At 39.5% G+C, this 15,007-nt stretch overlaps 1 protein-coding gene across 1 annotated transcript in view; it reads left to right on the top strand.

Annotated features, from left to right (window-relative positions):
- Syt7 (Synaptotagmin 7) overlaps positions 1-15,007 on the top strand; it is a 1,421,749-nt gene that overhangs the window by 337,917 nt on the left and 1,068,825 nt on the right. The window lies entirely within an intron of this gene.

The following is a 15,007-nucleotide window of genomic DNA, read 5'->3' as shown; positions in this document are numbered from 1 at the left end:
GAGGTCTTGCTTGTCCTGACGCCAGTCGTTTACCTGTGGGCTCTCCATCTTCATGTCTCTTTGTTTCTCATGGCGCAATAACGGCCGAAACATGCTCTGCGCTGGGCTGCGATTAATCGAACCTGATGCTGCTTTCGGTCGTTCCTCCCGTAATTCTTCCTCTTCCTCCACCTGCTGCGCCAATGATTTTGTTTGCTCGGTTAAATGAATCGACAGCGTGTCGTCCAAAATACCTTCCTCACCCTGGTGGTCGCCCTCCCTTAACTCATCTAAGTGGAGCGTCGTGTGGTGTTTCTCTTGGCACCTTTTGGACCTGTACTTGCTGGTGCAATTTCCTACGCGATGGAAGGGAGACAAACAGTTCGGACAGTACTTATGGAGCAGGACCGCTCGTAATTTCTCCTTGGGAGTCATAGCACGGAACTCCGGACAAACCCTAATGGAGTGCTGCCTCTTACACAATTGGCAGTTAACCTGGTACGTACGTTTATGTGCTTTCGAAACGTGGCTCATGATCTGTAAAGAGTGTGAACTTGAGATTATGACCGTTACTATATCATACACCACTTATTGTTGTTTTGCATGGGATGCGGAAAATGGACTAATGACTCATGTGCATAGTAGGAATAAATAGTTCTCGAAATTTTAGCAGGCCATGGCTTGCTAGAAAAGGTATTGTAAATAAAATCAGAGGGCGCTAAACGCATTGATTTGCCTTTTTTTGAATTTCTAGGCTTTGAGACGCGTGAATACCTGGTTCTTGTGCGATGGCCTTTAGCAGTAACTCATAACGCGTGAAACGCTCCACATGTGAGCTAGCCGTTAGTGCCCATGGAAAACACCCGTTGAAGTGATTATCATTCTATGTGCTGGCAATGTCGTCGTTTGACATTTGACAATAATGCATTTCCTGAATGAAAATTCTTTCGTTCATTTCCCGCACATGGCGTACGACGTATTTTGGAAAATTTAAAAAAATTCTTTGCTATCAACAAGACAAAACCAGGTGGTATTTGTTTTGTTAATAAATTGAAGATGTTGATTTTTAGTGACTTTTGCTTCTTAACAAAGATTGCTAAAGAAGCTGGTCCTGTCTCAAAATATGCGCTACTAATTGTGCGAGAGTTGCGCAATCTGCCTAGACAAAGCTTCGAATTGGACGAGCCAGACGAAGTTGATGGAGATCTGCTCAATCATCTAAGACAGACGACGCAAATTGATAACATACCCCCACTGGGGAATCTGCGAATAAATATTTAAAGGATTAGCGGAGGCAAATAGAAAGGGAGCATGATCCAAATGCAAGCACATCCAAACAAAATCTTCCTTTGGTTGCAACTAACATATGCCAATTAGTACAAATGATGTAGAGTCGTCATTGGAAACTGGTGGGGCAAAAAACAGATTATGTACCCACATTCAATCTTACGGCTTACGTCAACAAATCGACAACGCTGCAACAATTTTAGATACTTGGTGTTAATTTTCATAGCATTGAGAGGCGTAAAGGTTTGGCCCAATTCATATTAGGCGTAGAATTTGAACAGGATGTGAAACCATATCTTTACTTTTGAAAGATCAAGGTGGATCACCAGATGTATTCGGCGAATTCATTACAAAGATCCTTTCATTTTCAAGATTGACATGGATGAATTGCAAACCCATGTAAACTTATGAATCTTAAAACTTTACCGCTGAACAGCGTCAGTGTACATTTTCAAAAATAATTTAAATTTAGTGGCGATGACATACATTTTCCAACAACAAAACAGGCACATCTTATTACTTACAATTTTGAACATATACGCAAAAAGTGTCAATACGAAAAACACGCAAGCTAACGCTCAATTCAGTGCTTGTTGCTTTGCCGTCAGTACCTACTAGTGGCCCTGTACCAAAAACGACTTCAAAAATGGTATCATCAATCGGCAAGCATAACAAAATTGTTCAATTAACACTTCCGGCTAATGTTGGCCATATGGTCCGACAGCCTGCGGACCAAGTTGCGGGGGAAATAGTATCAATAATCCGCGTTAAGATACCAATGAGAGTCCGCAACGCAGCATAAGACTTATTGGTTTTAACGCTGCTGCTGCTCTGGAATTACAAGCAGCCATGTCAGAGAATGTAGCCGGTGTAGTGTGTATGGGATTTGCTTATAACACATTTAATGGAGTACGTGGTGCACCCAATGATCGCATATTGGATATTAAAAATACCAATTTTGTTTGTCATTGGGCAAAATTCGGCCAAATAAAGCACGGAGGGGATTGAATCATTGCGTGAAAAAATGCAATCTGAAACGTCGCTGGTAGTAGTGGGCAGTGCTGATGACGTTTTACGTATACCTAAAGTCCGAATAAGATTTGAAAATGTAACGCAGTCAGTGGTAGACACAATGGTTGTGGGTGAAGTTTATGAATTTATCAAAAGGATCCTTGCTAATCCACCTGGGCCACGTATTCCTACAACTATTGCTAGCATGGTACCCATTAAATACGGCAATTAGTAAGGTTTGCGCTAGCAACAACATAGATAGTAGTATTAAGAGCTTTCTGTTCAACGCAAAACGCAATGATGACGCTGTGAATTCTGACCACGTACAAACACCGATAAAAAGCCAATGCATTCAACCAATGGGACGTCCTCGTACAGGGACACTACCTATAACCACAACCGCATCAACTAAAGCGGACAATGCGACACAGGCCGGAACTACTAAGAATGTTCAACAACAAAAAAAAAAAACCAAATTTTCACCCAACACTTCTATCACTAACGATGATCTCAATATGGCCATTCAATCAATATTAGGTGACTCAACTGACCAAGATAGTTTGATGCTCTACTCGAGTGCAGAATCCTCACCGAGCCAACAAAAGATTGTTGCAAATTAGGAAATTGTCGCACCATCAACACCGACACCAATAAAACTTTATTGAATCCAATGCAAAAAGGGGGGTTGGCTGGCCGGTGCCAAAATAAAATATGATACCGTGAAATCGATTTGTGCAATTAAAGCCACCCATCTACCTATGCATTTGCCATATGATATGCTTTTACAACTTACGGAAATGCTTACTTCCGTTTAGGTCAGCGTCATAGTGTTCTGGTTACACAAAGATTACAATATGTAGGTGGTATTCTGTTTTTTTTTTTTAACCTTCTTAACCGTACAATAAACTTTAATTATACTTTTATAATGGCAGGACTTCATCCCTTTTATGATGTTTTTATGAAGGTGCCCGACGATAAGGATCGTTATACATTGGATTTGGATCATCGTAATACTGCTAGACATCTCATCGACAAGTAAGCTCATACAATACATGTGTTAGTAATAATCGAATTCACGTGAGTTATCTTGTATTTATTTTAAACATAATGTCGGCAAAGATTATGTGCGTTTGTTAAATACATGGGGATTCTTTATACCGTTGTTGTCGTGGTAACTGTTATTTGCTTTGGTTGCTACTTGTTTTTGTTCTTTGCTAAAACGATTTCCTAAGCCTGATAATAAATGTGCAAGTAAATGTTGAGCCATTGGTTGTTTAAAACTGAGACTGTATTAAAAAAAAAAAAAATTGACTTTGATTTACTGTACGAGGTTTTTCAGCCGTTCCGCAGGGACATATTTATGGAAATATAATTATGTGGCGGTGTACAACTCTCAGAGTCCCAAATGGTTGCACAGCGGTAGGGGCTGTTAAGACTTATATTTATAATTTGACACATTCAGTCTTAGTAAACTGTTTGTAAGAAAGCTCTTCTTATCTTCATTAAAGAAGCAAAGATTTGAATTTAATATAGATGAAGAATACGGGTTTGTAATTCATTGGTACGAACACCAAGTTTTTGCACAGAATAATATTATATGAAATGGAAGGAGTTTTCTAAGTGGAATGTGGGTCCCTGAAGGGTTAAGCGGGAGGAGTGTCTGTTTCGTAGCTTGGCGCCGGTAATATCACAAACTTAGCGATGGGGCGTGTTGTTTGTCCTTTAGTCGTATCCAGGTCGACTACACGCACGCAGTCATCGCGGCCAGGGTGCAATTTGACGACCCTTCCCATTCTCCACTCGTTCGGTTGTAGGTTGTCTTCCCGAATGACTACTAAGTCCCCTAGGTTTCGGTTGGGTTGCGATCGTTGCCACTTAACCCGCCTTTTCATCTCAGTGAGATATTCGGCCTTCCACCTTTTGCAGAAGGTTTGGTGTAGGGCTTTGAGTTTCTGCCATCGATTTACGATGGAGGCCGGGATCTCTGTCGTGTCTAGTTCGGGAGGAGCTAACAGATGCCCCCACGAGGAAATGACCGGGGGTAAGCGGTTCCAGGTCAGAAGAGTCGTTAGACGCAGGACTGAGGGGCCTTGAATTGAGGTACGCCTCTACTCGGCACAATAAGGTGCCAAACTCCTCAAAAGTGTATTTGTGATCCAGAGCGATCTTTTTGAAATGGGTTTTAAAACTTTTAACCCCAGCTTCCCACAGGCCCCTCATGTGAGGAGCGCCAGGGGTTATGAAATGCCATGCCAGGTTTTGGTGGCTATATCTTGAGATGGTGCGATCTTTTGTTTCTTGCAGAAATGCGCGAAGCCCCTACGAAGTTAGAACCGTTATCAGAATAAATGTTTTTCGGACAGCCTCGTCTGGCGGCAAACCTAGAGAAAGCGGCTAGGAAGGATCCGGTGGAAAGATCGCTCGTCGGTTCAAGGTGGATGGCCTTGGTGGAGAAGCAGACGAATAGGCAGGCATAACCCCTTGTAGTCCGATATCCTCTACCGCTGTATGACTTGATGTCGAACGGTCCGCAGAAGTCCACCCCGGTATTGGTAAACGCCCTCGAAAACGTTGTACATTCCTTAGGAAGTATTCCCATGAGTTGCGTTTGCGAACGCTTTTTGTAGATTGTGCAGACCTTGCAATTGTGGATGACAGACCTAATCATATTTTTGAAGCGGGGAATCCACTACTGAGTGCGGATGAGGCGTAACATAAGCTGATTTTCCCCGCGCAATGAGATAGAATGGATAAATTGAACCAATAAACGAGAGAACCTGCAGGAGTAAGGGAGAATAATGGGATGGCGTTCGTTGTAGGGGAGGTCACTGGAGGCGTCGAGTCGCCCCCTATTCGGATGATTCCATTTTCATCTATGAAGGGGTTGAGGGGTAGAATTTCGCTTTTTCCACTTATCGGTCTCCTTTCCTTTAAAAAATGGTACCTACTCTTCGCGGTAATATTGATTCTGAGAGATAATTATTAAACGCTGAGTTGTTTCATTTATTTCGAGTGGAGAACGTGATTTTGACTTCGGTTTTCCGGAAGATTTAGTCTTCGGCTTGGGTTGCTTTAAAAAATCGAAAAATATAGGAAATTACTCGTAAAGCTCGAGACAGATCGGAGAACCTATCAAGAATGTTAGAATTAGTTTGTTGGGTCGTTGCGTGAATTCGTACCCTTTTTTCCTCGATGTTCGTATTATAATCGCCTTCTTGCGCTGGCCAGTTTTCGTGGTCTTCTTGCAGCCAGGAAGGGCTCTGCCACCACACAGAGTTGTTTATTAAATCCGACGCTGGCAGTCCTCTGCTTGCTAAGTCTGCCGGGTTTGACGCTGAGTCGACGTGCCGCCAAACCTTGGTTCATACCTTGTCTATGATTTTGGTTATTCTATGGGCGACGAAGGTAGACCACGAGCATGGTGGCTTCCGGATCCATGCGAGAACTATCGTTGAGTCTGTCCAGAGGAACACTCTTCGATTTGCAAGGTTTAGGTTTTCAATAACCGATTCTGTTATTTCGGCAAGCAGGACAGCACCGCAGATCTCTAGTCATGGCAACGAAATAGTTTTAACTGGGGCTACTCTGGTTTTCGCCATAAGCAGGTTGGTGTGGGTACGGTTCATGAACTCTAAGAAAAACAGTAGCTGCGTATGCTTTTTCAGAGGCATCGCTAAATCCATGTATTTCGACCTTGTCTCTCTCCATAAAATGAACCCACCACGGGATGCGCAGATCGTTGATCCGCATGTATTCCTGCGTGAATGCTTGCCAGCGATCAAGTGTGGTTGGTGACACGGCTTCATCCCACCCTGTACCCTCTAACCAGATCTTTTGCATAACGATTTTGGCGACTATTATCACTGGAGCTAACCAGCCAAGAGGATCGAAAAGCTTAGCAAACTCTGAGAGTATGCTTCGCTTTGTTGTGGCGCTGTAATCTTCTATTGGTTTCGCCGTAAAATAGAAATAATCAGCGTGTGCATTCCACCTTATGCCCAGTGCTTTTACCATGCTGGAATCTTCAAATTCTAAAAGGTTCTCAGTTAGCAAATATGGTTTCGGTATGCCTTGTAGAATTTTCTTGTAGTTCGGCGTCCATTTTCTTAATGGAAATCCTGCTGATTGTAATGCCTCGGTTATTTCATCTCTTGCCTTTATTGCGGTATCAATACTGTGGCCGCCGGCGAGTACGTTGTCTACGTACATATAATTCCTCAGAATGTCTGCTGCCATAGGTTGCGTGTGCTCCACGTCATCGGCGAGTTGATGCAATGTCCGTATTGCCAAGTATGGAGCACAGTTCACCCCAAAATTTACTGTTTTAAGTTCGTACAGAGTTATTGTATCCTTTGCATCTTTTCGGAATACGATCCGCTAATATCATGTTTGATCATGATTTATCCATATTTGACGATACATCTTCTCAATATCGCTGTTGAAGACGTATTTAAACAATCTCCACCGGAGTATCAATACAGTAAGATCGGCTTGGAGAAAGGGACCTGGATAGAGGGCATCGTTCAAACGTTTGCCATTTGTCGTGGGGGAAGATGCGTTGAATACAACTCGTACTTTGGTTGTGGTACTATCCTCCTTAATTACGGCATGATGCGGAAGGTAATAGCACTCTGTCGATTCTGGCGCTATGCTTCTTACTTGTTTCATATGCCCCAATGTTTCATACTCGGATACGACTCTATTATACTCTGTTTGTAAGGCTGGGTTTTTTCCAAGACGTGTTTCGTTTCGATAGAATTGAGCACATCCGCTTTTTAGTGATGGCCCTAAACATACCTCTTTTCTAAAGGGTAGAGAAAGTACGTATTACCTGTCGCTGTTTCTTACGGTGGTGGATTTGAAGAGTTCTTCACAGTATTTATCATCCTCGTGCTCACTCCTCTTTTTTGGGATTTCCTCTAGTTCCCAGAACGCAGACAATTGTTTGGCCAGTGTAACCTCATTGAAATATGATACTAAGTTCTGGGTGGTGTTGATCGGGTCTGATCGACCTGTCAGGAGACACCCGAATACAGTTTCCTGCACTATCAAATTATTTAACACATCCTTTTTCAATCCGCCTAACATGATTTGAGGATATATGTCTCCTCCCAATACCAAGTCGACTGGTTCGTTCACGAAGAATCTTTTGTCGGCAAGAACAAGATCAGGGAACGCTTGTCTTGTGATTGGATCTACATGGCAGCTAGGGAGATTTCCTGTTAGTTGGGGTAAGACTAACACAATTGTGTTTATTGTAACTAGAGGGTTTAATGATGAACCTAATTGTATGTGACACGCTTCCTTTACCTGTGAAGAAATCGTGTTGTTAATGCCCGATACTTGGGCACTCACTCTTTTGGAAGGCAACTTAATTCGCCGTTTGAGTCGCTCGGTTATGGCTGAGCATTCTGATCCCGAATCTATTAAAGCTCTTGCTGAGAAGTTAACTCCATTATGTTGTATATTGACTCTCGCGGTGCCTAATAGTATTCCCTTGCTTGAATTTGCGAGGCATGAGTTTACGTTATTAACCCGAGTGTTTTCTGTTTCAGTTTCGCGCCTAGCTTGGGCCTGTCTGGATGTAGATTGGCCGTTGTCAGATGAATCACGTGGCTCGTGTGCTTGGGGTTGAATTGGAAGGTGGAGTAGTGCGTGGTGTCTTGACTGACACGTCCTGCAACGATATGTGCTCGTACATTTAGAAACAGTATGTCCAGCGGATAGGCAATTCAAGCACGCTCGTATGCTCTTTACATGTTCAATGCGACTGCTTGGGGTCAGGCGTAAGAATTTCTCACACTTTGCGATTCTGTGTGCCGCATTTTTGCACATCTTGCATGTTGGTTTGGCTACACTAGTCTGAAAGGTCAGCTTTTTCGATGGTGTTTCCGCGCTTGATCGAGAGGATAGATTTTTAGGGGGCTTTCCTTTCAGCCCTGTGACGGTTTCCAATGTTTGGAATCTATTCGTCAGGAATTTGTCCGTATCAACCCATTTCGAGATTTCAGTGTTGTTTTCATGTAGTTTCAGGCTGTTTAGTGGAGCATAAATATTTTAAGATTGCATCCCAGTTGGATATGTCAATTTGATGACACTGAGCGCTGTGCATTTACCAAGATACGCTTGTTTTCATAGCGATCGCATAGATTCTTCCAAGCCGTTTGGAACCCATCATTAGTTGGTGGACATCGTCGCACTATTTCTTTCGCCTCCCCTTGTGTCTTTTGGTTGAGGTGATACAACTTTGCGAATGGGGTAAGGCGTTTGTTAAATATGTATATGGCGCTGAACATGTCCCTGAAGGACGGCCATGAAATATAATCTCCTTTAAAGACATCTGTGTCACAAGGAGGCAGGCGTGCGCTGTATTCGCGACCCGCGGAATCTGTTTCTTTCTCTAACTTTTCTATTTTTTCAGCTAGCTCATTTATTGCCGCTTGGCATTTTAAGAAACTGAAATAATTGGCTTTATGTTTCTTTTTAGCTGCCGATATTTCCTTTATTTCGAGGTCTGATGAGCTCAGAAGATCCTCGTATGCCCGTTTTGTCTTTTCCCACAAGGCTTTTAGTTCCTCCGTGTGAAGTTTTAAGGAGTGTTTACTGTGCTCAGTTGTGGGCATGGCATTATAATCTACCTCAAATTCTGCCACTGCATCTGCCTGGCGGATATAGCTCTCCATTTTCTTATTAAATGGAAAACGAAATTATTAAACACAAAGTATTTAATGAAATTTGCCTTTGCAGAGAGTCGTGTATGAGGTGAGTGATCAATATCCAAGGGATTGAGAGTTGCTACACTCGCTGTGTCGCGGAAGTGTTATTACAATCGTGCCTCTATACGTAAATAATATAGGCAAATGGGTGTGTGCACGAACCCAAGTGATATGTGTGTAATGTGTTAAAAGTGATTAAAGATTAAAGTGCAACACCCTCCTATGGACTGTGGCACAACTGCTACTTAGTTTGAAAGAACCGACCAGTTAATTATGACGGAAAATTTACAGAGTTTTTTCCACTTGTGCGCAAAGTTTAATAAAAAAACGTGTGAAAGTAAACAAGTAAGGATGGGACTGTCTTCGGCTATTCCGAAGACTTCATACCTTTCATGAATGGTGCTGAACAATAATCTTATTACGTTCGTAATCTCCGAATAATCGGATGTATAAGATAAGAAATATCTAGTGAACAGATCTACATACCTAAACGATTTTTAAGATAAATATGAAATAAAAAATAGGTAGGTACTTTGTGTGAGGATGCAAAATTTCAGGTTTTTTGTGGTCTGCGTGTAAAAACTATGACTACGAATCACGTATTTCAACAATATATGACGTAGACGTAACTCTTTGATGAAATTTTATGAATTTTGAAGCTTCTAGCCGTAAAAAAGGGGCAAAAAATACAGTTTACATGGGGTATATAATATATGTACCACCGATCTCTATGATTTTTTCAGACAACAATATATGCTATATACGTAAGCATTTGGTGAAATTTGAAGCTTCTAGCTGTTAAAATGGGGCAGAAATTGCGCAAAGTTTCTTATCTGAACAATCGGTTGTATGAGATATATACTATATATACCACCGATCTCAATGATTTTTTCAGACAACAATATATACTATACACGTAAGCATTTGATGACATTTGAAGCTTCTAGCTGTTAAAATTGGGAAGAAATTGCGCAAAGTTTCTTATCTGTTGTATGAGATCATATATACCACCGGTCTCTATGATTTTTTCAGACAAAAATATATGCTATACACGTAAACATTTGGTGAAAATTGAACATATCTAAACGATTTTTAAGATAAATATTAAATAAAAACTAGGTAGGTACTTTGTGCGAGGATGCAAAGCTTTACGTTTTTTGTGGTCTGCATGTAAAAACTATGACTACGAATCACGTATTTCAAAAATATATGAAGTAAACGTAACTATTTGTTGAAATTTGATGAATTTTAAAGCTTCTATCCGTAAAAAAGGGGAAAAATGACATTTTATATGAAGTATATAATATATATACCACCGATTTCTATAATATTTTCAGACAACAATATATGCTTAAAATGGGGTAGAAATTGCGAAAAGTTTCTTATCTGAACAATCGGTTGTATGAGATATATACTATATATAGAACCGATCTCTATGATTTTTAAAGTGTGGTAGAAATTGCGAAAAGTTTCTTATCTGAACAATCGGCTGTATGAGATATATACTATATATACAACCGATCTCTATGATTTTTTCAGACAACAGTATATGCCATAAACGTAAGCGCTCGGTGAAATTTGAAGCTTCTAGCTGTTAAAATGGGGCTAAAATTGTGAAAATATATATATATATATTATATATAACACCATATATATACTATATATACCACCGATCTGTATGTTTTTTTCAGACAACAATATATGCTATATACGTAAGCATTCGTTGAAATTTGAAGCCTCTAGCTCTTAAAATAGGGCAGTAATTACGAAAAGTGTCTTATCTGAACAATCTTTTGTGGGGGATATATACTATATATACGACCGATCTCATCAATTTTTTCAGGCAACAATATGTGCAATATACGAAAATATATGGTGAAGTTTGAAGCTTCAAACTGCTAAATTGAGTAAGATATTACAAAAATCCCCTTTTTCTGAAAAATCGGTTGTATGGAGGATATATGCTATAGTGGTCCGTCCGGCCGGTTCCGACAAATGTCTAATCGGACACCCAAATACACCCACTCACCAAATTTTCTCAAGATATCTCAAAAATTGAGGGACTAGTTTGCATACAAACAGACAGACGGACGTGGCTAAATCAACTCAGCTCTTCAACCTGATTATTTCCGTATACTTAATGGTGGGTCTATCTATTTTCTTTTAAGGACTTACAATTTTGAGTTTCGTGACGAAATTAATATACCATTTCATTTTCATGACAGGTATAAAAAAAGGTTCAGAACTGGACAACCAGTGGACAATGTGTGAAGAAAGTGTGGTTGACAAAATGCCGTAAGTGAGTCCTGCAAAGGTTTTGGCAACTGGAGTGTCGTTGCACGTTACGTTTCACTTCGTGTATTTGTGGTTGTTGTACGTCAGCGCTAGTAATTTTTAAGGTGTTCCTTGGGTTGCAAGTACACTCGCCGCTACGTACGAATTTGTGGACTGTGCCGGAATTACGATGTATTCCGGCAATATTAATAGCGAGTTTGTATTAAAAAAAAATATTCCGAACTTTCCCGCCCAAAACAACAATAAGTTTAGAGTGTATATATGTGGATAGCTAGAAGAAATTTCAACTGTAACGCTGTTAAGTGACTTTTGTTTGCTTCGCTGTGTGACCGTGTGATGTCAAATAAAGATTCAGTTGTGAATTAATGCCAATAAGACGGCTTTCAACTAACTATAATTTATTTCTGCTAATGCGTTGCAGCAGCGGTGAAGTGATATTCGATGTTTGGGGTTATGTTAACCCCTACTAATGCTGTGACCGGAGTATCTATCACCTGTGAGGATTTTAAGAAAATTGTTTTGAGAATGTGTGTGTGTGTGTGTGTGTGTGCACGTCATGCACAATAAAAGTTATCACCGCTGAGCGTCAAGGGAAGCTTACAAAGGTCACTGTACGCATTAAATAATTACTTGCAACTTTATTATTTTAATTTAAAATTTAATTTTCAAATCAAAAGGAATCACACACGTGCCCGAATTTAAAAAACCACGTACCTTATAAGTTCGTTGAAAATTTTTTGTGGAAAAAAACGTCCGCTTTGCATTGTTGTGATTTTTCGCAATTGCCGTATAATTGTTTTCTGCGGTGCTAATTGCCTTTGGGTTACTTTCCCAATTTCTCCTCACTAAGATGACTGCAGATGCTTTTACTAAAGTAATTTGCCTTCGATCGCTCTGAGTGCTTTCCAAATTGGGCTGTTGTTGAATTCCTGTTGTTTGTTGTGGACTGTATATCGATTGGTTGTTAAATTCTCGGCTTCGGAAGGACCAAATGATTACGTGAAAGATTCGAATCTGCCACGTAATCGCCAATGGAAAATTGAACGCCGTGAAAAGAAAAGTTAAAAAATACGGAAGATTTTAATAAATATATTCAAGTAAGGATTTTATTGAATTCAAGAAGAATGATGTAACAATTAAATTGTGTTTCGAATTAATATATATTCAAATAATGATTTGCGGAATGGTATGCGGATTGATTTACGAGGGTGGGCCGAAATATTTAGGTCTCGGAGCTAAACACACTTCATTTGTAAGGGGACATTTGCTTACTATTTCTTTTATTTGGCCCTCATTTTTTCTTTTATTGAATGTCATAAATTGTCACGGAACGTCGGTCATGAAAAATAATCGCCCTTGAAAACTGCAGTATCACAAGGTGGAAGCCTAATATTGTGTTCCCTAGCTTAGTCATCGCTTGACTTCTCAAAGGCTTTATCTTTCTGAATTGTAGCTAGGTCACCTATCAACGCAATGCACTTCATATAAGTCGTGTACCTACGCTAACTTATCCTTTTTCTTCGCTGCAATATCATCTTTCATAGCATCTTAGCATCTGACCCCTGAAACTCACTATAACTGCGTTTTATTTTGTTCCTAAGCTCTTTAGCCTCCTCCCTTCTGACTCAAGAGCGATCGGAGACTTAACCAACTGATTAAACCTTGCTATTTCATGACTTTGAATAGTTGTTAAAAAACTTGGATGAAATCCGTAAAAATAAGTGTTTTTATAATCCAAAAGTACTAAAGCTGGCATAAAACGGAAGTAGTCTACAGGTATCTGATATTTTTAGCCGCTAAAAATTCCAAGCTTTTTAACAAAGTACCGCTTGAAATTCCTTTTTATTTTGTAAATAGGCTGAATTTGTAAAGTAAATCTATATTAAAGTAGGATCACCAACAGAAATCCCGAAATAAGCCCCCAAAATCTAAAATTATTAGTACAATACAACTTAACAAGCGAGAAGAAAATTCCATTACAAATGTATTTATATGTGTATGTATGATCACAAATTATTTGAAAACCGGTTGGAAACCGGCACGAATCGAAATAATTAGATAAGGACTTAAACCGGCTTTTAGGTAACTTCTCGATGAGCTAGAGACTTGAAATTTCAAACTTAATTCTGAGGAAGACTACAGTATAAAACGCATAACAAAAAGTTTCGCTAGGGTGCGCACGGTTCGAATTATTTAGAAAAATCGTACGGAACGGAAGGAATATTGCGATCGATTTTTAAGTAACTCATTGAGCTACAAACGTGAAACTGCACAAAGAGATTATTTATTTATTTGTTTTTTGTTTTTTTTATATATTACGGCTTTCCTGAGCCTAACTTAAATCTATTTTACAATGTGTATAGTTGTCTTCTATACTCTGCAATCTAGAATAATTACATCTATGTCCTACCGTAGAGTACTATGGATGGGAGACTTCCAGATCATGCGAACAAAGTGTTCTGCTAGTGTAGTATGTAGGCATTTTACGCATGTTAGTAAAGCGTGAAGGTAACATCTGCACGGCGATGCACTGAGTTAATCGAGTGATGCGTTTCAATATGTGCTTCGGCAACCTTTTTTGTTCCCTAGCTTGGAAGTCTTGGCGCTACATAGCAGGATAGTTTCGCTGCACTTCTATCGATGCTATGGAAGCCCGTCTGTCCAGCACTAAATTGGTAGTGTTCTACAATAATTGTACAATTTTTGTTTAAATTTATTGGAATGACGTGATTTAATATCATTCGATAGTTCATTATAGGATTTAAGACCTTTATAATGCAGATTACATTTGTCTTCTTCAGTTTTATAAGCCGGAAGATTAAAATCATTTTTATTACGAGTATTTACAGAGTGCATATCTTTTACATATTTTATATTAGTCCTCAAACACGCAGGCAAAGTTTCTTCTATTATGTTTTTAATAAATTTCATGGTATAGTAAAAAATTTGCTGTCTAATGCTAAGCCAATTAACCCTTATGGGTACACATAGGTCTGCCAAGACCTATACGAATTTTAACTGCATTTTTCACATAGAAATTTAAAAGCTACGCACCTGAGATCTTACGATATCCTCAACGCACCTATTAGATATAATTATGAAATTAAAAAGTTAAAAAGTATTTGTAAGTTTCGACTTTATTACTAATTTAAGAAACTTTTACCTTAATCGTACACCATAGGTCCAGCCAGACCTATGAGGCAATGAGCGTAACAATTTATAAAATGATTGCTTTTTATTCGCCATCACTTTCAAAAAAAAAAAAAAAAACGGTAAAAATGGTAAAGCAAATAGAAATTGTAACTGTTTCAAAAAAATATTCTACCAGTTGACATCATAGTGTGCTAAGTTGTGGTCAAGTTATTATTTTATTCTTGTTTTCTGTGAAAAAGTGGGACCAAAGATGTCGGAAAATTTTGAATACATCTTATTTTGTGATGAGTATGCTTCAGATGTCGAGGATGAAAACGTGCTTGAAGTGGAAAGATATCCTGAAGACTCGGATGACGACGATGAGCGCGAAGGACATGTTGGTGTTCCCGACCAAACAAATTTTTTTGTAGCTCCCGATGGAACAAAATGGATTACTTCACTACCATCTGGTCATTTCGCAGCCACATAATATTGAGGGAAACTGGTGGAACTGTGAAGAGTTCTTTATCCTCAAGCCCACTTGAAATATTCAAGTCTATAATAACTGAGGAAATGATAGTTGTTAT

The sequence above is a fragment of the Eurosta solidaginis genome, chromosome X (genome assembly GCF_040869045.1).
Source record: "Eurosta solidaginis isolate ZX-2024a chromosome X, ASM4086904v1, whole genome shotgun sequence".
Classification (NCBI taxonomy): Eukaryota; Metazoa; Arthropoda; class Insecta; order Diptera; family Tephritidae; genus Eurosta; species Eurosta solidaginis.
Note: the sequence above shows the minus strand (reverse complement) of the source record. Positions and strands in the feature narration are given on the sequence as shown.